Here is a 27,239-nt window from a genome sequence, read left to right as displayed (position 1 = left end):
CCAGTTTGAGAGGCCAGTTTGGAAGTTGCTGAACTCCCAGGGTAGTTAATGGATGGTCTTTTTTATTTTTTGTTTTCTTTTACATCTCAGCCAGCAGTTTCAAGAGAGGAGGTCTGTAACTTACCCAAAACAATCATGTTTGGCTGTAAATTGAGGCAAAGTTTGAGGAAGGACTTTACCCTTTGCATTACTCTTTTAATCTAGAAAAGGTAAGAAAGCAGTGTAGTGAAGGGAAGATTAAGTCTTTCGTTAAGTGTAGTGGGAAGTCCTCCCTTGTGAAGAGAGCTGATACCAGTGATACCAGCTGCCAGCAGGAAGAAGCTTTAAGGGTGACTGCAGCAAGAGACTTGCAACCTTCAGTCACCAAAGCTAGAGACCATGCCTGGGGCTTTTTGACAGCAGCAGGATCCTGTTTGAAGATAGTAAAGGTTCTCCTCCAAGCAGAAGAAAGGGAGAAAAGGGTTAGTTAAACTCTGTTTATTGAGAGTTAGATATTAAAGGAAGAAAACACTAACTTTGTATAAAGGAAGAAAACACAAACTTTCTACTTTGGATTTTGTATTCTCTTAAGCCAGGCTCTAATTTGCAAAACATGCTGTTTATGAGTAAGAATGAGAAAGTTTTCAGTGTTTTTACTATTCTAATAAAATGCAGTTTTAATGGAGTACTCTTCCTGGTCTCTCTATATTATTTATTTCTTATTACACACTGTCTTTCCCCTGAGGATCGACAACTGAACTCTAATAATAGGGTGTGGGACAGGGCTGCCAAAAACGAAGCGTGCCTGCTGCAATTTCCACATCGTGTGTCCATAGCGGACAATGGCAGTTGATTTGGGCACTGTCTTCTGGTGTGGCTTCTAGGAGGCCACTGCCTATTGATCAATCAGATTGGCCCCAGAATGAAACCACTGCTCCCCCTGCACCCCAATCTAAGAGGAAGTAATAAGTTTTGAAAGGGTTGGCCCTACAAATGTAAACTTATAAAGTGGGGGCTTGCCAATGCCTTGCAGAATTTTGTGAACTTTAATCTTTTCTTTCCACAACCTTGGTTCTTATGGCCATTCCTTTTTACCCTTTGAACCTTCTCCTACTCCAGTGTGTTTTCCTTGAGAGGAAGTTACAAGTAGTAAACACATAGGAGTTTGAGTATTGCTATACCAGAATTATTGAATAGGGGAAGAGTACCTTATTCTGTGCCACACTCCCCCCACCACCAGTATTCTGCATGTCATTAGGTTAATGTCTGCAAAGACTCATGTCATACTTTGCTCAATCCTCAATCAAAAGTTTAGAGCCACAGACTTTTAAGTATAATTTGGGTAATTTTTTCCTTAGATGATTTACTATGCATGGTATGCATTGTTAACTTGCTTACTCATAGAGTCCCAGAAAGAACTTTTTGCATTGTATCTTCATGGCACGTGTCCGCTGAAAAATCAAGCCTGCAGCTTTTACTATGCATTCCATATGCTAGATCCTATAAAAGGAACATCACCCGGGTGCTCTCAGAGGCTTTAGCAGCTATCCTAAAAAGAGTCCCTCTAGACCTTCTCAAGCCACTTGCTGACAAAATTCTCCATCTCACAGGAGGAAGGAGTGTCAAGATCCTTTACTCGGGAAGATAGCAAAAGCAATTTGAAACTGGAAAATAGTGAATGGATCAATTTTTATTGAAAAACAGATTCAAGTATATTCATCACCAAGGCAGAGTTGTTATGGTCAACACAATAGCCTAAAGGTATCCGACATGTAATTTGGAACCCTTTCCCATTTCCTCAAAGTTTGATGTTGGACAAATTTGCAACTTTGGACAAGTTACAACATAACCTCTATTATGAGCCTAATGTCTTCATCTGGTTAAATAGGAGATTCTAAACCCTTCACCCTCCACCCCTCACCCAACACACACACATAGGGTTCTTGTGGGGTTAAGTATAAAGGCATCTCATGATGTTTCACAATCATTTATTGTCATTGAGATTTTACTTTGTGTTCACCAGTGAGGATGTAGGAAGATCTTTTTAGCTACATGTCTTTGATATATTACACATTGCCTTAAAAGGTAGATATTTATTTTCTTCCTGTCAAATGGCAGAATGGAAAGTTCCGTTTTTCAACTATGTTCCTATTTTGGCCCCTGCTTTTTGAAAGTACTTGTGATAGAAATTAAATATTCATGCAGGTGTGGCATGCCATTTGAAGGTGACACTATCATGGATTCTTCAATAATTATCTGGTGGTAATTTGCCTCTTTGCATCTGTGGCTATCTCTGAGGGACACTGTGTTCTTCTGATTTCTTCCATTACAGTGGGAAAGCACACAGTGCCATAAAACCAGTTAACATGTCAGAAAATTATCTCTTATGAAATTCAGTTTCTTTTGAAACTTCTTTGATGTACAAAAAGATAACATGGGCCTACTTTACAAGTAACAAAACTATTCCACTTTCTGGTAATTCAGAAGACTTCTTGGGTCCTCAATAAGTTGATTCTTTTCCTTTAAATGATTTGTGGGTAGGGACAAAACAGCATATTCTGTATTTAATTATAAGGCTTCGTTTTCGTGAATCTCTCTCTTTTTGTTGATGGCGAATCTAGCCCTGCATTCAAGCTGTAAAGAGGAATAGCATTATTTTACCCACAGACTGTTCACATCAGACACCATTGATGATTTGAGACTCAGTATTGGTATCTGTCAACTGGGGATTGCAAAACAGGCTTCATAGGCATTGGAAGATTAAGTGAGATCATGCATTAGTAATTTCATCTAGCTTCTAGCACGGATAAGCTTGGTTACTATCTTTATAGGTATTTCTGTACCTATAGAAAGGAGGCCACCCTCCCTCCCCACTCCCTTCTCTCCCCTCTGCTCCTGCCTTCTCCCATCTTATTCCCAGAAGTCCATTCCTCCTGGACAACAGGAAGGCCCTTCCCCTTCTGTTTCTATCATAAACTGCTTCTCTGTCCTTTGGTCTCTGGAGAACTTGCAGGTTGACCTCATACAATCAACCAATCAGCCAAAACTTTTTCCTCAGACACGTTAACATCTTTCGGAAATAATACCACTTTGTAGTCAATGACTACTTGCTCCCCTTTCCTTAAAGCATTTTAATTTTGACCAGATACAGGGATTCTTAGACTCCCAGATAGATTCCTAAATAATTATACCTAGCCCAACGGGCAAAACTAATGTGTGCCATATGAAGGCAGGGCAGTGTTGACTTTTTGGGAGAGTGGTGTTCACTTTAAGAAAATTTATTAAGCCACACAAGATTTCTGGGCTTGCTAATTTTTTAAAAAATTACTTTTTCCCCTTTCTGCATGTAGCCTAATTCACTTGTATATTTTACTTACACAGGGTCATATTTCATTTTTAGCTGAAAAAGTCTTTCATGAAATAAAATGCGGAAGCATTTTTAAGCCTTTAGGGTGATGTGGGTTAGAGTTATTTATAAGCTGTTTGATCATACCCTTATGTATGTGGTCTGTGGTTGTTCCACTTAACTTGCTATTGATTGCATTTTGGTAAAAATGAAAATTTACCACAGGGTTGTAATTATTACAGTTTGAAAAATACACTTTCTCGCTTCTTTATCTTTTTTATATAGTCAGTTAGCAGTTATTTACCTAAATGGAGAGGAGATAATTTATAAAGGTACATGGTTTTAAAACTCCTGTTATACCATCAGATGCATTTGGTGTGCAATTTTTTTATTGCCATTGGATTTGCATGCTTACTTCTGCTTGGCATTGTCTAATAGAAGCTTACTCTGAATACCATGACAGCCAGAAATTAGTTGGGAATTGGTGAAATAATGCTTTTTCTTTTTCCTACGGATACATAACAAGAAGTGAATAATAGTTAACTTGGATTTTAGGCTTTCTTTCTTATAAGCAGCTCATTGCATGAAGAATGCACTTTAATTTACATATTACTTTCTTCTAGATTGGAAGGAAGACTGATGAAGAAAAATAACAGCATGATTCAGGTAAATGGATTTTTAAATTATTTACCTTTTATGCTAATTTATATTTTCTGTGTTCTCCCCATGAAAGGATCTAAACAAACAATTTTTGTGGGCAATTGGAATATATAAAGAATATTTTGGGGATATAGATGAAATAGTCAAATACATATTACCATTTAATTAATTTAGTTATGTACATATTTTGTGCAAGTATGTATTTATGCAAAATGGAGTATTTATAACTAATGCTTTTTTCCTACCCCAGAATAATTTTCTTCCAACTCTTTACATACATTAATCTGACATCAGTGTCTTCATTATTTGAGTCATATTTTTGAAGCATTCAATATTATTTTCCACAGCCTGTTATCATTTTAGGTGTTTGCAATACAGCACTTTTGGAATCTATGTATGGCACTATATTTGGAAATTTTATCCCAAGCCACAAGTAATCATTTGCATAATGTTAGGACAGTTGCTGTTTCCATTCTTTCTGTGTAGATGAACATTGAAGATCTCTACTGTGTAACAATTTGTAGAATTGTTTTCTTAAGTCTTTCTCCCTCCTTCCCTCCTTTCCTTCCTTCCTTCTTTCCTTTCATTTATTTTATTTATTTAGAGGTAATTGCATGTATAGTGTTTAAGAATTCAAATAGTACTCTAATAGCCATTCTTTGTTCTTTTTATATTGTTATTGCCCCTTTGCCTAAAGATAGCCCTTTTCAATTCTTTTAGTTGTATTTTCCAGTATTCATCTACCTATTTCTAAGCAACACATCGTATGCTCTAAGTGCCATTTATTGATTCCTTTTAAAATCTTAGACTTAAACATTGATTTCCTGCTGAGGAGTTCTCTCTCATAGACCACCATTTACCCTTACTACATACCTACTTTTCCTGTCTCTTTATTTTCTTGATGCAGTCATTGTTACTGCGCCCTTTACCCTTCCTACATACCTACATATTGACCACCCTTTACCCTTACTACATACTTACTTTTCCTGTCTCTTTATTTTCTTGATGCAGTCATTGTTACTGCGCCCTTTACCCTTCCTACATACCTACATATTGACCACCCTTTACCCTTACTACATACCTACTTTTCCTGTCTCTTTATTTTCTTGATGCAGTCATTGTTACTGCGCCCTTTACCCTTCCTACATACCTACATATTGACCACCCTTTACCCTTACTACATACTTACTTTTCCTGTCTCTTTATTTTCTTGATGCAGTCTATATTTAGATAAGTATTAATGTCTACTTTATTATGACTATATTTTTTTGTGGCTGAGCTCTGTGATATAAGTTGAGATGTCTCAAGCCATTCTGCCTCCCAGTTGGTTGTTTGTGAACTGTTTTTTTGTCTCTGGAAAATGTTTCATTACTTTTCTTTATCTCCAGAATTCTGCAATATTGGGACACTTTTCGTTGTTTTTGATGTTCATGGTTCTCTCAGCTTAGAAACTGATGTCTGTCAATTTGTAAATTTTCTTGTACTATTTCTTTGATAATTTCCCCCCCATTCTCTCTTTTCTCTTAGTCTGTTAGTTGGGTATTTGCACCTACTAGTTTGATCCTCTAATTTTCTTAAGTCTTACTCAACTATTTTCCATCCTTCTGTGTTTTTCTTCTACTTTCTGAGAGGTTTCCTTAGTATCTGTTGAATGTTTAATTTCTGCTAGCAGGTTTGTAATTTTGAATTTAATTTTTTAGAGTCTATGAATATTTTGTTTTAAAAATTAGAATCCTGTTTTTGTTTCATAGATGCAATATTTTCTCATTTTTTTGAGAATATGAATTGGACTATTTTGCTGTTTTTTCCTGTTCTTTGCACATTTTCCTGTGTGTTCCCTTTATCTTCTTATTTTGATCACTGATTTTAATGTTAAAGGCTCTTCCTAAATGAGTGCTGGGGATTTAGTTGTCTGTTCTTACTTAAGAGTAAGACAATAAAAAATGGACTGCAAATTTGTTACCTGATTGGCTTCACTCTAAGGTCTTTGAGCAGAGGCTTTACTAGCCATTTCAGTGGGTAATTATCATATATCAAAATCTGTAGACTTTTTTCCTTGGACCTTTCAGTTTATCCAAAAAGGAATTCTTTGTTTACTTTTTTTGTAGGGTGTAAGCCTACCTGTGAGGATTTGGGGCACCACAGAGGAGTGAGGAGGAAGGGAGCCAGAGGTCACACCATCCAAGCCTGAGAATGCTTAGATCCAGTGCTTTTGTTTCAGCCTTATCTGGAGTCTAGGTTTGAAGTCTTGCTGTATCATTTTCTCCAGAGGGTAAACTGCCCCTTCTTACAGGGATGTAAGGATGTAGAGATGGTTTGTTTGACTCTACCAGGTGAGGGAGAGGATCTAGGGTTCTAACTCCCTCCCTTTCTCCTTTCTTCCCTCCCTCCTCCCCTTCTTTGCTCCACACAAATTTATCATCTTACAGTTCTGTGCGTCAGAAGTCTGATGGCAGGTCTCACTGGGCTAAAATCAACGGGCCAGGCGCAGTGGCTCATGCCTGTAAACCCAGCACTTTGGGAGGCCAAGCTGGTGGATCACTTGAGGTCAGGAGTTCAAGACCAGCCTGGCCAACATGGCGAAACCCTGTCTCTACCAAAAAATACAAAAATTAGTCGGGTGTGGTGGTGGATGCCTGTAGTCTCAGCTACTCAGGAGGCTGAGGCATGAGAATCGCTTGAACCCTGGAGGCAGAGGTTGCAGTGAGCAGGGATCATGCCACTGCATTCCAGCCTGGGCGACAGAGTGAGACCCTGTAGCAAAACAAAACAGGTGTCCACAGGCTGCACTCTTTTCCACAGGCTCTAGGGAAGAGTCCCTTTCCTTGTTTTTATTTTTTAGCTTCTAGCTGCTGGCTGCATTTCTTGGCTCCTGGCCCCTTTCCATCTTTAAAGTCAACAGTGGTCAAATGGCCTCATATTGCATTACTCTGACTTCCTTTTCTGTCTACCACTTCCACTTTTAAGGACCCTGGTGATTATATTAGGCCCATTCAGATAATCCAGGATAATCTCTCATTTGTTTTTATTGTGGTAAAAAACACATAACATAAAATATAATCATTTTTAAGTGTACAGTAGTGTTAACTATGTACACATTGTTGTGCAAAAGCTCTCTAGAACTTTTTATGTTGCAAAACTGAAACTCTATACCCATTGAACAGCAACACCCCTTTAGCCCGACTGCCCAGCCTCTGGAAACTACGAACCACCTTCTGTTTCTGTAAATTTGGCTACTTTAGATATCTCCTATAAGTGGAATCATGTAATATTTGTCTTTTTGTGACTGGCTTGATTTACTTTGCATAATGTCTTCAAGGTTCATCCATGTTGGAGCACATAAGAGGATTTCCTTCTTTTTAAGGTTGAATAATATTCCATTGTATGTATATACCATGTTTTCTTTATTCATCTGCCATTGGATGTGTAGGTTGCATCCACCTCTTAACTATTGTGAGTAGTGCTTAAGTAAACAGGGGTGTGCAGATATCTCTTCAAGACCCTGCTTTCAATTCTTTCAGATGCATACCAAAAGTGAGCTTACTGGATCATATGTTTTGAGAAACTGCCATAACTGGCAGAAATGTGCCATTTGACATTTCTGCCAACACTGTACAAATATTCCAGTCAACTTCTCCACATCTTTGTCAACACTTGCTATTTTCTATTTCTGTTTTTGATAGTGGTCATTCTAGTGGGTGTGAGATGATATCTCATTGTGGTTTTGATTTGCATTTTCCTGATGACTAGGAATGTTAAGCATCTTTTCATGTGCTTATTGACCATTTGTATATCTTCTTTGGAGAAATGTCCATTCAAATCCTTTGCCAATTTTTAATTATTATTTAGCTTTTTGTTGTTGAATTGTGGGCATTCTTTATATATTCTGGATATTAACACTTTGTCAGATATATGGTTTACAAATATTTTCTGTGGGTTGTCCTTTCACTTGGTTGATTGCTTCCTTTAGTTTTTAAGTTTGATGTAGTCCCATTTGCTTATTTTGTGTGTGTTTTTTTTAACCTGTGTTTTTGATGTCATATCCAAAAAATCATTGCCAACTCCAATGTCATGAAGCGTTTCCTCTATGTTTTTTTTTTTTTTTTTTTTTTTGCTAGGAATTTTATAGTTTCAGGTCTTTAGGTGTTTACTCCATCTTGAGTTAACTTTAATTTATGGTGCGGGGTAAGGGTCTTTTTTTTTTAATACACACTTCACCACCCCCATCTTTTCAGTCTTCCCCGCTCCCCTTCTGAGGAACCAGAAGCTCCATCATTTCCTAAGCGTTTTGTTGCCTAGGTTAGTGCTGCTGGAATTATAGGCATGAGCCACCACGCCTGGCCTGAAACTTTAATTGAATACTTTTAAGCTAATGTAATGGCAAAAGAGTCCTAGTTTTTGTTTGTTTTATTTTATTGCTGTTTTTGTTGATAACTGCTTTCTTTGTGCCTATGTTTGATTGTTTACAGATGTAGCACCATTTCTTACTGATAGAATAAATAATGATTAAAAGATGGGAGGGTGCGGAGGGATGCCTGGTCCTAACTAAGTCCTTAGGACTGTTGAGAGTAGTGGATTGTTTTTGTCTATAAGAATGGTTTATAGAATTAAGTCTGTTAGTTGGCTCAAGGTATCAGCTCCCCAGCTTGACAGCTGGAGAGCACCTGTGATTTTTATCCTGGGGTCCAGGGCTAGCTTTAAGGAGTTAACGATTGTCCTGAAATTTAAGTGGGGAGGGATGGAACAGGCTTAGTTTTCATAGATACTGAATACTGTAGGGTGTATATGATCCTGAAAAGGGTTGAGAGCCTAATTCTTATAGATTATCACGGGGGGGAAAAAAAAAAGAAAATGTTACTGATTAAATTAAATACGATCGAACAAAATATACTGCCTTTCTAGCTACCATGAGATTCCATATTCTTCCACACATAAGTACAAATTACTACAAATGAGGCACTAAATGAATAGCCCTCTTTGTTCTTTAATACAAGACATTGTCTCTAGCTTCCTGATTATGCTGCCAGGAAATGTGTACCATGTACACATATATAACTATAAAAGCTGTTACTTATCAGGGTAATGTTTTGGCTCCAGAGAGATCATAACATTTTTATAAGTCAACTTGTAAAGACAATAACTCAGTAGTTACCTTTGTTTTCAGTTTGAAGCTGAAACTTCAAACTTATACTTAATTTATGATAATCAATTATTCGTTGGCAACTAAAAATAGTAGATAATTATATAAAAGGAGAAACACCTTTTATAGTCATAGGGCTAAAAACTTAACTTTTAATTAGAAAAGATGGAGTAAGCTTTATGTTATATGTATATATTATACTACTGTAAAAAATACAACAATTAAAAAGCTAGAAAAGAAAGAAAAAATGGGAGGAGGTAGGGAAGGTTCATTATGAATTCTTTGTTTCCAAGTTTATAAGTACTTTAATCCTTTTATTTATAGTGAACTGCACTGAATTTACACAGTCTCTCTCAGCTGTAGAATTTTGTGATTCTGTTTTGAAGTCGTTAAGCTGAAACCGCTTCTTTGTTCCAGGCACACCACTGAGTTCTTTGGGATACCCAAAAGTGTATGGTTTGGAAACATGAAATAGAAGACGAGACCCTGCCTCAGCAAGTATACCTGAGACTACTTTTAGAGGAACCTGTCGATAAATGCAAAACAGCAGCTGTTGGAGGTATGTATTAACAGAGAACTCTGATTGAACCTGATGTGGCCCACTCTGCTCTACTCAGTCAAATGGAGTCATTCTCTGGGAATGAGCTCTTCTCTTGAATCCCACTGTTCATAGGACAGAACTCTCAGGCCTGAAATACCTGGTGTCTTTCTGTAACCTTGTCTGTGTGGTGGGATGTCACTCGTCACTCTTTGATGAACTCTGATTCAGACCCTTGAGTGTCCTTCCCAATGCCTCAAGAACATTAGACTCTTGTCACATGAAAGTGATAGCAAATTTCTAATTAAAGGCCTCATTGCCTTCTTCCCTGGGAGTAGAGCAGTCAATGTCAAAGCTCAGCAAATGTGTCTCATAAACCAGCTGTTACTGGCTTTACTTTTCCCTGAACATCATCAAGGTCATTTCTGATTGGATATGGTTGTATCAGATTGATTGGTTCCCTCTTAGTCATTTACTTTGACCTGCTTGTTTCTTGACCCCCGTTAAATATTTACCCAATTTTCTTGGTTTTTAGCCTTTAATTTTTATCTCCTCAACAATGTATCATCAAGATCAGGGACACCCATTATTTCATATCCATTATTTCATATCCTGTGACCTTTGGTGGATGTCTGGCTTTGGATGCACTGGCTTTCTTGGTAAGGCACAGCCTATGTTATTGTCATATGTCACCTTGATCCTTTAGGATTTTTGTAGTCTTTTTCCATCTACCAATGAAGAACACTACAAATGTACCTTGTGCTGAGTATTTTACGTGTCTTTGTCACACCATCATGAAAGCATTAAGCGAGTCCCATTTTGCAGATGAGGAAATAAGGTTCCAAGTGGTTAAACAACTGGCCTGCTATTCCCAGAGAGTAAGTGGCAAGAATGGAATTCAGCACTGAGTCTGTCTTAAATTGTGTACCATAGAAATAGTATGCCCTACTGTATTCCCTTTTTGAAGCAGAGTTTTAAAAATATTCTTATTCAGCTGGGCATGGTGGCTCACACCTGTAATCCCAGCACTTTGGGAGGCCAAGGCGGGCTGATCACCTGAGGTCAAGAGTTTGAGACCAGTCTGGCCAACATGGTGAAACCACCTCTCTACTAAAAATACAAAAATTAGCTGGCATGGTGGTGGGTGCCTGTAGTCCCAGCCACTCAGGAGGCTGAGGCAGGAGAATCACTTGAACCTGGGAGGCAGAGGTTGCAGTGAGCTGAGATCTTGCCACTGTACTCCAGCCTGGGCAACAAGAGTGAAACTCCATCTTAAAAAAAAAAAATTCTTATTCTTGTGGAATTTTAATCTTCTTTTTTCAGCTTTTGCTACTTTCCCCCCATTTCATGGCATTTTATTTGGTTTATAATTATAACACTTAATTTGAATCATTAAAATTAAATATTTCCAACTTTTATTATTTTTATAATATCACTGAGAATATATTATTGGTATGAGACGTTATTAAAATATGCCCTCTTTCTCACATAGGCTCTGATGTCTTTACTGATTCTGTGTTTTCTGAGTTGATTATGAGTCTAGCATGGGAGACAGGAGTGGACTTTTATATTTCTAATATAGTCCTACTAGTACAGAGTTATTGAAGATGACATAGAAGAATGATAAGATTTTGCCAGAAATATTCTCCCGTAGTTCACAAAGTTGTTTTAGAACCCGAATTCTTTAAAATATAGAACATCTATTCAAGTACTTAGTTTTGGCTCAGTGACCACTTTCAATGTGTACAGCTGGGAAGTTGCCTTATATAGAAGGATATAAGTTTTAAGCTTAAGAATATATGGTATCTGATTTTTTTCAATAAGGGGCTAAATAATTTGAAATTTCTATATATTTAGGCTTCTAGAATGTTCTCATTAAATTAGTGGATGTACATACTGAAAAATATTTTAAATGATCCTAAAAATCCTGAGAGATAGATGTGGTCAACCTCACTGAAAGATGAATACACTGAGGTTTATAAGATTATGAAACTTGCCCAAGCTCATGTGATTAGAAAATAGCAGGGCCAGAATTTTACCTAGATCTGTTTTTCACCAGCAATGTTTCTAACAATTACATTGCCTTGCTGATTATACACAGTGGTGACATTTAGATCATAAACATGTCTAAGAATTTTCTTATGTTTAGCATTCATACAAAGGCAGTCCTAAACAGCTAAATAAGCCTCATCCTCACAGAAGCAAAAGCTTCTAGATGGGGTTGGTGTTGTTCGTCAACGAGGTTTTGTCAGGACAGTGGCAATTCTGGTGAATGATGGACTGAGCCACTCTTGAGAACTAGATGTGTCTGCTTGGGCTGCATGCCATTTCCCACCCAGTGCTTACCACACTGTTAGCAGCAATTAGGGTCGACTCACCTTAGCAGTTGCATAAGCAGCTGTTTCTTCCAAAGCAAGTTGGGACTGGAATTTTGCCACACAATCACACAGTTAAGGACAGCTCTGGCATTTATATATGAATCTCAGAATTTTAGGTACACCATTTCTTTTCAGTAAATAAAATTTCTTTCTGCTTTTAAGTGTCTTTTCCTGATTCTACATAGAAAATTTGATGAATATTCACAGCCATAAAAAAGAATGAAATCATGTCCTTTGCAGTAACATGGAAGCACCTGGAGACCATTATTCTAAGGGAACTAATGCAGGAACAGAAAACCAAAAAGCACATGTTCTCACTTATACGTGGGAGCTAAACATTGAATACATAAAGACCGGAACGATAGTAGGGAATGCTTGAGAGAGAGGGTCGGGGAGGCATGGATTGGAAGACTGTGGGCACTGTGCTTACCACCTTGGTGATGGGATCCTTTGTACACCAAACCTCAGTAACACACAACCTACCCATGTAACAAACCTGCACATGTATCTCCTGAACCTAAGATAAAAGTAGAAAAGAAGAAAAATATAAAAAACATTTGTTTAAGTATGAACAAAAAGGAAAAAAAGAAAATTTGTTAAATATTGAAAAGTTTAAACAACAAAATAAAGATTAGCACTCAGATACAGCCATTGATAATATTTTGGTAAAGATGCTTCCAGCTTTTATTCCTATGAATATGTATGTCTTTTTAAAAATGCAAACTTAAAATCTTAGTGTTCTATATCCATTTTTATTTAGTATAATTGCAACATTTTTCCTATGTGCTTAAATGTTCTTTTCCAACATACTTTTAGTGGCTATAAGTATTCCCTTTGGGTAATAGCGTCAGTGAATCCATTCTATTAGTAAACCTAATCCTCATTCAATTTAGCTTAAAACCTCTCTAAAAAACAAGAACATGGCCGGGCGCGGTGGCTCACGCCTGTAATCGCAGCACTTTGGGAGGCCGAGGCGGGCGGATCACAAGGTCAGCAGATCGAGACCATGGTGAAACCTCGTCTCTTCTAAAAAATAGAAAAAATTAGCCGGGCGCAGTGGCGGGCGCCTGTAGTCCCAGCTACTCGGGAGGCTGAGGCAGGAGAATGGCGTGAACCCGGGAGGTGGAGCTTGCAGTGAGCCGAGATTGTGCCACTGCACTCCAGCCTGGGCGACAGAGCGAGACTCCGTCTCAAAAAAAAAAAAAAAAAAAAAAAAAAAAACAAGAATATAATTGCCACTAGTTTTCATAATGATATCCTAGTGATACTTTCAGATATGATGAGAAAATCTAGTTTCGATCACTTGCCCTGTCACATCATGAAATGAACCTGACTTGAAGTTTCTCAGTACCAATGCTGTGCATGACTGTAGCACGGAAAAATTCTCTTTTGACTGGGAAACTTTGAATATCTATTTTTCTTTCTCTGAGGTGGCTCATCTGTGACAAGTAACTTCAGTGTTTTCATACTTAGATGAAACTTCTCAAATCCTGATTTGCAGGTGATTTGGCTCTCCTAGTTGACTTTACTACTTCACTAAACCTTTTTTCTTCTCCTAAATATTTCACATGGGCCAAACCCTGGGTCAGCAGCTACACTTACCTGAGGAAACCCCAGGTGTCATGAATGTGGTTAGAGAGACATGCGTAATGTAGTATTAATGTGACTTTTCCTGAAACCAAAGAGTTCTGTGCTCCTAGGCATTAAAGTTATCAAACTGAGAAGTTGATTACAACTGAAATGGGTAAACATGTAACAGAAGCACTCTACTCAGAAAAGGCTCCTATGAAGCTAGGACTATGACTTATTATTACTTATTGTTCTCTTAAAGACTATATTAATTAAATCACTATCATCCTCACCAAACCATTACTTTTCAGACATGGTTCCTTATTTCCCTTGGGATTCCATAGTGTCATGTGGGTAGGTAAGGGGTGAGGGAGGAGGACAAAGCCTCCTTATTGTCAATAATTGTCCTTATTGACAATAAGGAGGACCTCCTTATTGTCCCATCAACCAGCAGCTCTGCCTTTTATGTTTTATGTATTGAACTTCCACAAATTTTTGCTGAAAGAAAGGACTGCTGCTTAAGGGAGTAAAGACTGTGAAAATCACTGAGGCATCGTAGATCCTACGGGTGGATGAAAAAGAGATGGAAAATGGATGTCCAGACAGCATTACTTCCAAGTATCCATTATGCTTGTAATTCTCCTGCAGTGACACAGTCCTTCTGGGGTTTAATATTTACCATAGGTCCTCTGGTTGGACTTCCCATAGATTAGCCTGCTTTTATGATAGTGGTTTCCATAGAGACTCCTCAGAAATGTTAGGGTTAGGAGAGATGAAAGAGTGATAGCCTTACAAGTATTGGTGGTAGAAAGTAACCTTTTAGTGATCAGAGCAGTGAGTAGTGGAAGGTATAACCTGTTAAAGGCCCACAGGAGACTGGTTTCTATATTCTCGTTGATGTGTATTACCCAGTAGGAAGATGCTCTTTCCATCAGAGTGATGTGGTATATGAAATTCAGCCAGACAGTCTGTGAAATCTTCATTATCTATTTCTAGACTCATTTAAAACATTTTCAGTGGGCTCTCTCTCTCTCTCTCTTTTTTTGTTTTGAGACGGAGTCTGGCTCACCAGGCTAGAGTGCAGTGGTCGGATCTCAGCTCACTGCAAGCTCCGCCTCCCAGGTTTACGCCATTCTCCTGCCTCAGCCTCCCGAGTAGCTGGGACTACAGGTGCCCGCCACCACGCCCGGCTAGTTTTTTTGTATTTTTAAATAGAGACGGGGTTTCACCATGTTAGCCAGGATGGTCTCGATCTCCTGACCTTGTGATCCGCCCGTCTCGGCCTCCCAAAGTGCTGGGATTACAGGCTTGAGCCACCGCGCCCGGCCATGAGCCACCGCGCCCGGCCAGGTGGGCTCTCTTAAATTGAAGATTTATATTGGTAAATCACAGAACCAGCTACTCACAAATAAAAAATTTTAGTGTTTTCGTTCCACAGCTCAGTTCAGACTAGAGAATTTTCTCCAAAGATATTTTTAACTAGCAAAAAATGAGGAACTAACTAAAGAGTTTGCAATGGCTAATTTACAATTGGTGCCCAGAATCCTTAACCACAGTTAAAAATCTTCGCTTTATTTACTGGACAGTTGGTGCAGGGGTATCAATGTATGAAGATCTTAATGTTAATATATATTTAGTTATTCAGAGAATGAGCTTAGTCTTGAGGTGAAAACTGGAGAGAAAATTCTTGCTTTCTCCATCAGGAAAGGGGTAAATTATGACCAACTTGCAGACATAACAGGACACATTGGTGTCAAATAGGGCCTGAGCTGTTTGTATATGAATTGTGTATATGGCTACAACTGTTGGGGTGACATTCAACAAGATGTGAATGAATGACACCCCTGGAATTGTGCAGTGCTGCAGCCCTGGGTATGGCCATTTATTCTGTTAGTCATTTATCTAGTGAATGTCTCTACCTTATGCCTGGCACTTTCCTAGGTACTAGACCACAAGAGTGGGCACGGCAAACAAACGAGATCATTTCTCTCACAGAGCTTACAGTCCGAAAGGGGTTGGGCAGGGTCTTCAGGGAGACAAGTAATAAAGAGGGAAGTAAACAGTATTTCAAATATGATGCTAGAAAGAAAATAGGGCAACAGAGTGTTTTTGGGTAGGAAAGACTATTTTAGATCAGGTCTAAAATGTAAGACCTATGTTCTTGTGGGCTATTTACTTCTTGTACTGCATATAAGTTGAATTTTCATATTCACCAACTCTCATTAAATAAGTCAGAGAAAAGGTAAGATTTCCTCCATCAAAATTGTGTTTTCTATAGAAATTAAGCTTTATCAAGTGCCACATTTCAGTGGTAAAAACTGAGGTAACTTCATTTCTTAAGTAGTTTGTTAAAGTAGAATTTTAAACCAATAATACATTGCTGGACTATAGCATATAAAAAGAAGTTTTCAGTCTATTCAGGGGAAAACTGTAATATACTGCTCATGAAGGTTGAAGAGAGAGAAGTTGGACTGATTACCTTGAGCACCTTAGACTCATTGTGACCCAAGTTGAATGGATCACTAAGCGTCACTGATTTTTTCCCCCCTTTTTTCCCCATTATGTATATAATGTCTTTTTCTCTGTTTCTTTTTGTCCCTTTTCACTACTCTATCACCACTCTAGTGAGGTCCTTCTTACCACAGGGTAGTCTGTTTTAATAGCGTTTCCCCTGGTATCTCTGCATCTGGTCTAGCTGATTGGTTAGTTTTTCTGATGCCACATTTATAGTTCTATTCCCTTCTTAAAAGCCTTTACTTTACTCTCCACTCACTACAGAGTGATAAAGGCCAGACTCTTTAGCTTGGCATGTGAGGTCCTCCATGATCTGTCCCATTGTGTATTTCCAACTGTATCCCTGCTTTTACTCAGTGCAAACTTTAGGCTCTATCCAGACTTTCCTGTTGTGCTTTTGCTCAAGCTGCTATCTGGAAAACTCCTTTCTTTTCTTTTCTTTTTTTCTTTTCTTTTTCTTTGCCTATGTAAATCCTGTTTGATGTTCAGAGTCTAGTTTGAATAGATCATCTCTTCTTTCTTTCTGGCTGCTTTAAAGATTTTGCTTTGTTTTTAGGAGTCTGTGATTTGCTTATATCTAAGTGGGGAAACTCTTTCTCCTCCAACTTTTCCTTCCCTCCTTTTCTCCCCTTCTAACTTCCTTTCTCCCTCTGTCCCTTTTTCCCTCCCTCCCTTTTTTCTCTCCCTCTCTTTTTTCCTTCCCCTCCCTCCCTCCCTCCCTCCCTCCCTCCCTCCCTCCCTCCCTCCCTCCCTCCCTCCCTTCCTTCCTTCCTTCCTTCCTTCCTTCCTTCCTTCCTTCCTTCCTTCCTTCCTTCCTTCCTTCCTTCCTTCCTTCTTCCCTTCCTTCCTTCCCCGTCTGTCTCTCCCTTCCTCCCTGAGAATCTTTGGGTTTTTTGGGCCTAAAGATTGCTATTAGGAATATTTTATCATTATTCCGTAGAATAATGCCTCTTCCCCATTTTCTTTAGTATTTCTTTCTGGAAATTGAAGAAGACGTGTTGGACTGTCTCACTCATTTTCCACATCCTTCTTTCATATTTTTGATATCACCATCTTTATGTTACAATTCTGGACAGTTTCTTTGGATTTGTCATTTGGTTCACCAGTTCTTTCTTCAGCTATTTCTAATCTACTGTTTAAGCTGTCCTTGATGATGGGGATTTTTATATTTTTAAATTTTATTTTATTTTATTTTTATCCTACTGTTTTATCCCCAGAGCCTAGACCAAGGTGTAATACTTAGTACCTAGGTGCTTAATAACTATATGTTGAATGAATTAACATGAGTTTTTTATATTTTAATTTTTAAATACCACTTTTGGTCCCTTTTCAAGTAAACATGGTAGTTTTTTCAGATAAAATTTTACTCCCTTTTACATTTCTCTTATTTATTGAAATATATTAAATATACTTATTTTATGCTGATAATTCTAGTATTTGAAATGTTTCCAAATCTGATTCATTTGCCTGTTTCTGTTGGCTCTCACTCCTGGTCTCTTATTTCCTTATATTTCTATGATTTATTGACTATGAACTCATATTCCTTGGAAGTTTTATCTGCGTGAGTTGTTCGAGCCCTAGATTGAAGGTAGATTTTTCCAGAGAGTATTTGTATTTGCTTCTGCCAGGTTCCTATAGCTACTGTCAATCTGGACACTCTTTACATTATATTCTCTGCCTGAGGTTTTTTAAAGCATATAGCATAAATTTAGACCACAAAACAACATAAATACTAGTTGTTGGTTGTGACTTCTCAAGGGAGATTTTCCACCCCGTGAAGATGCTATGGTTAAAAAAGCAGTTCCTCTTTTGGTGTAGCAAGTTTATCTCTAATTTTCCTATATATTGAGGGTATAGTTTTGTGAAGTGCCAGTTTTACGCAGGGGTCTGTTAAACTCACCAGCTTGAGTGGTCCTGGTTTTATCTTTTCTCTCTCTTGTTCTGTGCAATCATTATAATGGAAGTTCACTATGACTAGGGTTGTGGCCTTGGTGCTTTTCTACCTCCCAGCATTCTCACTCTTACTTTGTTTTGGCTTCTCTGAATTTCATACTTTATTGTCACCTCATTGGTGCATTTACAGAGATTTTATACTTTATTATCTTTCAATTATTTTCATTAAGAGAGCCCAGTTTAAAGTATCTAGTGTATCATTCTGCAAAAATAGACCTCTTTTGTTGTTTTGTTTTAGTACATGCTTCTAATGGATGAGGTGGAAACACATTTATGACAGAACTCAAAAAATTATTTAAAAGTTAGGTACAGCTCAGCCTCCTCTTTTAATTTAAATGTCTGCTATACACAGTCAGATTAGGTTAAGAGAGAGGTGGAGAATAACCCCTTGTAATATGCTCTCTAAGTTGGCTGAGATGTTGATGTCTTAGAGATATTATTTATCGAAATGAGATTTATTTTTGTCCATTGATTTATTGTCTTGCATTTTACTATATATATTTATAGATTAATTATCTAATATTTTGCTATGTATACTATATATATTTTACCCTTCTAAGTAGGATTTGATTCCTAAGTAATGCTCTATAACTGATAAATAACAAATAATAAGAAAATATTATTTGTTACATGATATCTGCCATGGGTCCATTTAATGATACCCTGAAAGAGACTCTGTAGTACCTTAGTCCTTTCACTCAATGTTATTTCATTTGATTCTGAATGAGTGCAATATTGTTTGTAAGGGAAAATAGTTGTAATTAGTAGAATATGTTAGTGATTTCAAAAAAAGAAACCAGTCTCAGGAAGATATTTTTAATGTTATGGCTTAAATATGCAGTGTGCAGATCTGCAGAATTTGAAAATTCAGCTGATTCTGTAATTCTTCAGCACTAAATAGGGGTATATCTAGTGAGAAGCATTGCCATCTGATAGAAATATGTAACACATATGTGTGCCACTCACAACCTGAATGAATCACATGCTGTTTGGAACTTTAATTTTTTTCTTCAGAATCCCATGTTATATTAATTCTGCAGAGGGGGCTCTGCTTCTCGTGTTACTGATATAATGCAAGTAGTCCTTTCTGACCAACCCCTCCATCTGCATTGCCACATTAGAACATAATTTGCTGGAACCAGCAATATATTTTGTGTGACTTAATCTGATGAATAATTTTTAGCATGTATTATGGTATTAAGGAAATATTAAATGGAATAAATGTTGATTTAAATTGTTAGAATGCTCAAGTTTTAATGATCAGAGTAGCGATAATGGTTGCTTGGTACAGTTATGTGTTTTGAGGTTTTTGAAAGTTAGTAGTGTGTTTTAAATCTCTGCCATGAGAGGAACCAGCAACGTAACGCAGTAAACATGCCAACTGGATTCATAGCATCACTTGTCAGCCGCATGCTAACATAAGACTACATTATGATTAGAAATTTTTAAATTAATATTTCGAGGACTTAGAAAGCTATATTTATTACAATTGTTAAGTAGCTGTGTTTGGAAGTTTTAATTTTGTAAAATGTGTGAGCTTGACACATCTCCACATTTAGCCATTAAAAATCATTTTTTTATAATTATAATGTTTATTTTATATTGGAAATAATTTCTAAGGAGGAAAATAGTTTGCATCTCATGTTATAAATATTTTCAGACTTTAAAATTACTTAATCCAAATTATCCACTATTTGTTATTTTTTGTTCAAATTTTAGAACGTATAAATTCTCCCAGAGTTTTCTTTTTCTTTTAACAGTTGTTTGTATTTTTAATGTAATGAGTACATTTCTGAATATTATATCAATGATATTTTTAATAAATTGAATAAATTTAAGTTGATAAGGAAAGTTTACTAATTTTAAAAGGTTTATTAGGAAATTATTAAAATGAAGAAAGCTTTCTTGGTGTGGATAACTCTTTTTCTCTTTTTTATACTGGGTTTTTAAATTTTGGATCACTTGATACTTTTGTTATATCACATTTAAAAATGTGTTGGATATTTTTATATTGGCTTCCTATATTTATTTCTTCCTGTACTATTTTGGGAAAGAAACAATAATTGAAACAAAAATTAGGTAATTAATAGGTTATTTACGGAATCTTTTTCTTCTAGAATGTTTGCTGGGAAAATGTTAATTATTAATATACTCACTTATAGACTCCCATACAGTCAGAAAAGCAGTTGTCAAGAAAAATATTTGAAGGCATTATTGTTGTCCCAGCATTCTCACATTCTATTCCTTTTCCCCCTATTAAAGTGAATAAATCAAGAAAAATAAAACTGACTTTGTCATCTGTTTCAGTTATTGGGCCCAGTTAGGGGTGGCTAACCAGGGGCGAAGGACACATAAATAACATCCACTTGTAATCGTTAATCTGCTTTCACACTCACTCCTCTCTTCAACTTTGTTTCCTGTAAAGTATAAATTTCTTAGTCTCATCATATAGAATAACCCAGAATGATATTATTTCACTACCATGGATTTATAGAAATTATTTCTTTCATGTTTTTGTTACTTAATCAACTGTCTTGTGTCATCTCTGATACTGTTATTCTCATTATTAAAAAAAAATTCTATTAATGGTTTCATGTAGTCTCTTTTCTAAAGATAATATTAACTAAGTGCCTTTTATATCCTAAGGTCTTTATTTACATGATCTTGAATGAAGCCCTGGAATCTTGCAGGGACCTTCATTATCTTACTTCATTCTGTGGATTTTTAGTGACACTTTCATTTTCTAGGCCCTCCTTTAGACACTTTAGGCAGTGAGCAAAATTGGTAAGTAGGAAAAAAAGAACAACCAACACGTGTATTATGCAGCTAATAGTCTAGTGGGAGAAAGATGACAAACTAGATTAATAAGGAAAATACATGTATGCTAAGTGGTAATCAGTATTACCACTGATAACCTCTTGGATCAGAGGCTATGGCAAAAAATAAAGCAGAGAAGTGAATGGGGAGTGTAAGTCTAAGTGGGGCGTGTGTGTGTGTGTGTGTGTGTGTTTTTGTGTGTTTGTATGTGCATACACACACACACACACGCACACACTATTTGTAGAGAAGCCAGGAAGGCCTCATTGAGAAGGCAACATCTAAGTAAGGACATGAAGAAAGTAGAGGGGTGAGCCTGCTCTATCGGGGCAAGACCATCCTAGGAAAGAGTCGGTCAGGGTTAAGTACCGAGCCCTTGATACTTTTTTTATTTTGCAGGAAACTGGAGTTCAGCCTTGGCTAAGACTACATAGTTCATAAGCACTGGACCTCTTGTTCAGACTCAGATCTGTCATAATCAAAGCCCTGCACTCTCTCCACTGCCCCAGGTTACTCTAAAAGGAAATCACTGTTCATCGTAGGAAGCTTTCCAGCTGCTCGCAAAATGTATTATACATTGTGAGCACTGAAGATTTAACGGTGTCTATTCTCAAGCAAAAGTAATAGATAGGTGGGTAGGTAGATTGATTAGTTTTCTGTGCTCAACTAACGGAACCTCAAAACTATTACCTGGTTTTACAGAGCTCTTAAGTTTAAGAAATAAATTTTAGGAACTACACTTTCTGCTTTTTCTTTTCTCTTTTTAAAACGTATATGAGCTTGCTTGATAAATTCCTCTATTCTCATTTTATGTGTGAGATTTAAAGACCAAAAAAAATTTCAATAGGTATGTAGTGGTATGTCATTGTTGTCTTAATTTGCACTTCCCTGATGACGTATTATGTGGAACCCTTTTCATATGCTTATTTATATCCTTATGTCTTCTTTGGTGATTTCTCCGTTAAGGTCTTCAGCCCATTTTTAAATCCAGTTAATTGTTTTCTTATTAAGTTTTAAGAGTTCTTTGAATATTTTGGATAACAGGTCTTTATCAGTATGTCTTTTGCAGATATTTTCTCCTAGTGTTTATATGTCTTTTCATTCTTATTTCCCTTTTCCACAGTCATTCTGTAGTGTACAATAGAGTCTTGTACAATAGAGTCTTCCAGGGGCTGTATATGGTATCACAATAGATTGACTGCAGACATTAATAGGGGAATTCATGATTTTCTCTTAAGCCAGATATTAAAGAAAAATGTTAAAAGAATACTCTTCTTATATTTTCTTAGAAGATACATTTTTCATTATTATTATTTTTTTTTTGAGACAAGGTCTTGCTCTGTTGCCCAGGCTCAAGTGCAGTGGAGCCATCACGGCTCACTACAGCCTCCATCCACCTCTTGGGCCCAAGTGATCCTCCTGCCTCAGCTTCCCAAATAGCTCAGACCACAGCTGTGCACCACCACACCCAGCTAATTTTTTTTTTTTTTTTTTGGTAGAGACGAGGTCTCCCTATGGTGCCCAGGATGGTCTTGAACTCATGGGCTCAAGCTATCCTCCCTGCTTGGCTCCTAAAATGTTAGCATTACAGGTATGAGCCACTGCTGTGGCAAACGTTTTTTTTTTGAACAGTAATATATTAGGTTTGTTCCCATTATAATCAGCAGACAGGGTTGCCTACATTTATCATTAATATTAAACACATTGTTCTGAAAGTTTTGGCTAATACCCCAGCTACAGAGACAATTTTTTAAAGTACATAGGTGTTATGTGGGAAATTTTTTTTTTTTTTAAAGTTCTAGGGTACATGTGTACAACGTGCAGGTTTGTTACATATGTGTACATGTGCCATGTTGGGGTGCTGCACCCATTAACTCATCATTTACATTAGGTATATCTCCTAATGCTATCCCTCCCCCCCGCCCCACCCCACGACAGGCCCCGATGTGTGATGTTCCCTTTCCTGTGTCCAAGTGTTCTCATTGTTCGATTCCCACCTATGAGTGAGAACATGCAGTGTTAATTTTTTTTTTTATGTTGACATGTGAATGGGTTTATTGTTGCTTTTGGATGAATTAACAAATATTTTTAAATGTTCTCAGTTTTCCAATACAGTAGTTATCTGTAGATGATAACCTTTATAAATGAGAACTTTTTGAGTTCCTTAATAATTTTTTAAGATATAAAGGTGTCTTAGGACTAAAACATTTGGGAACCGCTGATTTAGAGACTGACTGATGATAGGGAAGAGGTCTGAGAATCCAGTGAACCCTTGGGGACTTACAGAAATAAGGAAGAGTCCTCAAAAGAGAGTGAGAAAGAAAGGGGACAAAGTACTGTATGGTGTTCTGGGGGCTGAGTGCAGAAAGTGTTTCAAGAAGCAGCAGGAGGTCATCTGTGCTGCATGCTGCTGACAGATCTTGTTAAATCGCAGCTGAGAACTGCCTACTGGCTAAAGACAATGCCTGAGAACTGACCACTATCTACAGCAGTGTTGGAAGTCATTGTTGATTTTGAAATGGATAGTTTCAAGTATACAGTAGTGGGGACAAAAGTAGGCTTGGAAGAAAATGGAAGAGAAAGAATTTGTTTCACAGTTTGGATTCCTGAGACTGTGAATTGATCCATCCCACCTCTTCATTTTTTTAAGTATTTATTTATTTATTTTTATTTATTTATTTTTTTGAGACAGAGTCTCGCTCTGTCACCCAGGCTGGAGTGCAGTGGCGTGATCTCAGCTCACTGCAAGCTCTGCCTCCCGGGTTCACGCCATTCTCCTGCCTCAGCCTCCCCAGTAGGTGGGACTACAGGCGCCCACCACCACGCCCTGCTAATTTCTTGTATTTTTAATAGAGATGGGGTTTTACTATGTTAGCCAGGATGGTCTCAATCTCCTGACCTTGTGATCCGCCTGCCTAGGCCTTCCAAAGTGCTGGGATTACAGGTTTGAGCCACGCGCCCGGCCACCCATCTCTTCATTTTGAGGGAGTCGCTACAGTTCCTGACTTGCCTTCAGATTACTTTGCACTGGAACTTATCCCAGTTGAACCAGCTGTGGGATTTGGGGGTGAAGGGTGTGAGGAAGTGGTATAGGACAAGTTGCCTAGTCTCCTTTGCTGCACATGGGATTATTTTCTTTAAAATGACTGTGGACAAGAGATCTATTGTACTTCATGATGACTCTAGTAAATAACCATGTATTATATGCTTGAAAATTGATAAGAGTAGATTTGAAGTGTTCTTACCATAAAACATGACATGTGAGGTAATGCATATGTTAATTAGTTCCATTTAGCTATTCCACAATGTGTATGTATTTCAAAACAAGATGTTATACATGATAAACATGTACAATTTTTATTTGTCAATTAAAAAATAATTTTAAAAGAAGCAGAAAAAATATGGGTAATATTTTTGAGCTAAGAAATATGTTTATATTGAGATAGTTAATAAAATAATTTTTTCTTAAAATTATTGTTTCCTTCAGAAGGAATAACTGACTTTATTTTATTTACTTTTTGCATAATATTTATCAATATTAAATGTTATAATTTTAAAGAGGAAAGAAATGATATGTTTTCCCCAAGTGAGATTTTTACCAATTTATATGCAAAAACACTTATTTACACTTTAAGGTAATGACTTATGTATGTCTCTTCCACAAGACTTAGAAGTCCTTAACAGCAGGGTGTAAAATTTAATTTTCATTTCTCTACTGATTATCATCTTACCTGGAATATAGTAGGAATTTAGTACATATTTTAGAATGAGTAAGACATTAGAAAATTTGGATTTGTGTTTTATAGTTTATTTTCTTTTTGGGTCTCTTTCCCTTTGAATTGTTAAAAGTAACCTTTAAATTGTTAATGTGGTAAGTAAAATTAAATAAAATCTAAAGGACAGATTGCTTTTAATTCCCCTGGGTTCGAACAAATGTTCAAAGAGTATTTAGATAGGAAGCAGACAATAGTTCATTTTCCTTTGCTTTGATTGGGTGTATATTTCAAAAATGACGTGTAAATTAAACACAGACACCTTCTGTTTTTGAGGCTTTAGAAGTTGTTCCCCAAGATAAGAAAGAAACACTTTTGACCTGTGAGAGATCGTATCTCCTCCAGAACTCATTCAAATAAATTATTTTGTGATGCATTTTAAAATTTGGGTATAATTTATACAATGTACAATGTACAAATTTGAAGTGAATAGTTTGATGAACCAACATCTCTATCATCCCCAAAGGTTCTCGTGTCCACTTTCAGTCGGGTGTGCCATCCCAGAGGCAAACATGGGTGTGAGTGTGATTCTATCAATAGATTTTGCTTCTTTCAGAACTTCAGATATGTAGTTATACTGAGTGTGCTTATGCACCTGGTGTCTTTTGCTCCACTTGCTGGTGTTTTATAGATTAATGCTCTTATTGCATGCATCATGCTATTGAGTAGTATTCCATTTTATGAAGTTATTCACCTATTGATTGACATTTGGATGGTCTACAGTTTTGGGCTGTTACGAATATAACCACTGTGAACATGATTGTACGTCTTTTTATAGACACAAGTTTGCAAGTTTTCATGTCTTTTGAGTGTGTTCTTAGAAGTATATTATTGGGTAAGTGTATATTAAATCTTATAAAAAATTTATTTAAGAATTGTCAAACATTTTTCTAAAGGGTTTTATAATTCAATATGCCCATTAGCAACTTACAAGATGCTCTAATGTACTCCAAGTCTTTGCCAACTCTTGCTTTTTTCAGTCTTTTTAAAATTAGCATTCTAGTGCGGGCAAAGTGGTATCTTGTGGATTCCTGTTGTTTCCTTGGTGACTAATGATGTTGAAAATTTTTTCATGTACTTATTGACCATTCATGTGTCTTCTTTTATGAAGTTATCTTGTCAAATCTTTTACTATTTTAACAATTGGGTTGTGTGACTTTTCAACATTAAATTATGGTAGTTCTTTATGTATTCTTGGATACATGTCTTTTGTCAGATACATGTATGGTGAATTTTTTCCAGTTGGTGGTTACCTTTTCATTTTCTTAACTCTTTCAAAAAGCAGTTTTGATATTGATGAAGTCCAACTAGGTAGTTTTTCTTTTATTGGTAGTATTTTCTCTACGTTATCATTGCAAAGCCATTGTCCTACGTTTTCCTGTAAATACTTTATAGTTTTAGCTTTCATAATTAGTTGTATGACCTCTCTCAAAGTATTTTTTTTAAATAAATGGGGTCTTTCTGTGTTGCCCAGGATGGATATGAACTCCTGAGCTCAAGTGATCCTCTTACCTCGGCCTCTTGAGTATCTGTGATTAGAGGTGCACACAATTACTCTCAGCTCTAAGTAATTTTTGTTAATAGTGTGAGGCAGGAGTCAGGATTCATTTTTCTTTCCCTATGAATATTTATTTGTTTCTGCTCAATTTGTTGAAAAAATTATCCTTACACCCACGACATCTTGGTCAGAAAATCTGTTGGTTGTAGATGTGTGTGTCTATTTGTGACTTCTGTTTTGATCCACTGTTCTATTCATTTGTCCTTATGCCAACACTGTATTTTGTTAAGGATTTCTGCATGTATGTATTATGAGTGATATAAGTCTATAGTCTTCTTTTAGTATGTTTGTCTGGTTTTCGTATTGAGTTCCTACTGGTATATCCTTTTATTACATGTTTATCTGTGACTTTGTATTTAAAATGCATCTATTATAGGTAGCATATAGTTCAATATCATTTTTTAATGTATTCTGGTGATTTCTGCCTTTTAATTAAAATGTTTAGTCTATTTACATTTACTGTAATTATTGACATGTTAGTTTTAGGTCTGTCATTTAAAAACTTGTTTCCTATGTCTTATCCTTTAGATTTTTTAAAAATTCTATATCTCCTTTTCTTCTTTTTGTTTATTGAATATTTTTAGTATAACATTTTAATTTCTCTCAGGTTTTCTTTGCAATACTGTTTTGTAGTTTCTCTGCAGATTACAATATTCACCCTTAGTAAAAAATTTTCCTTGAATTAATATGGTATTGCTTCATGTAAAATATAAGAAACCTACAATAATATGGTTTCATTTGCCTCTTCCCAGTTGTGCTATTGTCTTCGTACATTTTATATCTATATATTACAAACTATATAATACAATATTATACTTTTAATATAGTATGCATTAGTCATATATGTTTTAAATAAATTAAGAAAAAATAGTCTTTTATGTTAACATACAAATGTATTATTTCCAAGGTTCCTTATTCCTTTCTATGGGTTTAAATTCATATCTGGTATCATTTCGCTTTGGCTTGAAGAGCTTCCTTCGAGCATTTCTTATAGTGTGGGTCTACTGGCAACAA

At 36.6% G+C, this 27,239-nt stretch overlaps 1 protein-coding gene across 10 annotated transcripts in view; it reads left to right on the top strand.

Moving 5' to 3' along the window:
- SGMS1 (sphingomyelin synthase 1) overlaps nucleotides 1–27,239 on the top strand; it is a 315,346-nt gene that overhangs the window by 153,151 nt on the left and 134,956 nt on the right. For 4 of the 10 annotated variants that reach the window (XM_073019158.1, XM_073019156.1, XM_073019151.1 and 1 more), the window contains 3 exons: nucleotides 3,949–3,991; nucleotides 6,094–6,223; nucleotides 9,543–9,684. The gene's annotated coding sequence lies outside the window, so the exon portion shown is untranslated. Of the gene's footprint in view, nucleotides 1–1,589; nucleotides 1,741–3,948; nucleotides 3,992–6,093; nucleotides 6,224–9,542; nucleotides 9,685–27,239 lie in introns of all 10 variants that reach the window. The other 6 variants (XM_073019152.1, XM_073019159.1, XM_073019150.1 and 3 more) reach the window with 3 other exon arrangements.

Source organism: Chlorocebus sabaeus, chromosome 9 (assembly GCF_047675955.1).
Source record: "Chlorocebus sabaeus isolate Y175 chromosome 9, mChlSab1.0.hap1, whole genome shotgun sequence".
NCBI lineage: Eukaryota > Metazoa > Chordata > Mammalia > Primates > Cercopithecidae > Chlorocebus > Chlorocebus sabaeus.
Note: the sequence above shows the minus strand (reverse complement) of the source record. Positions and strands in the feature narration are given on the sequence as shown.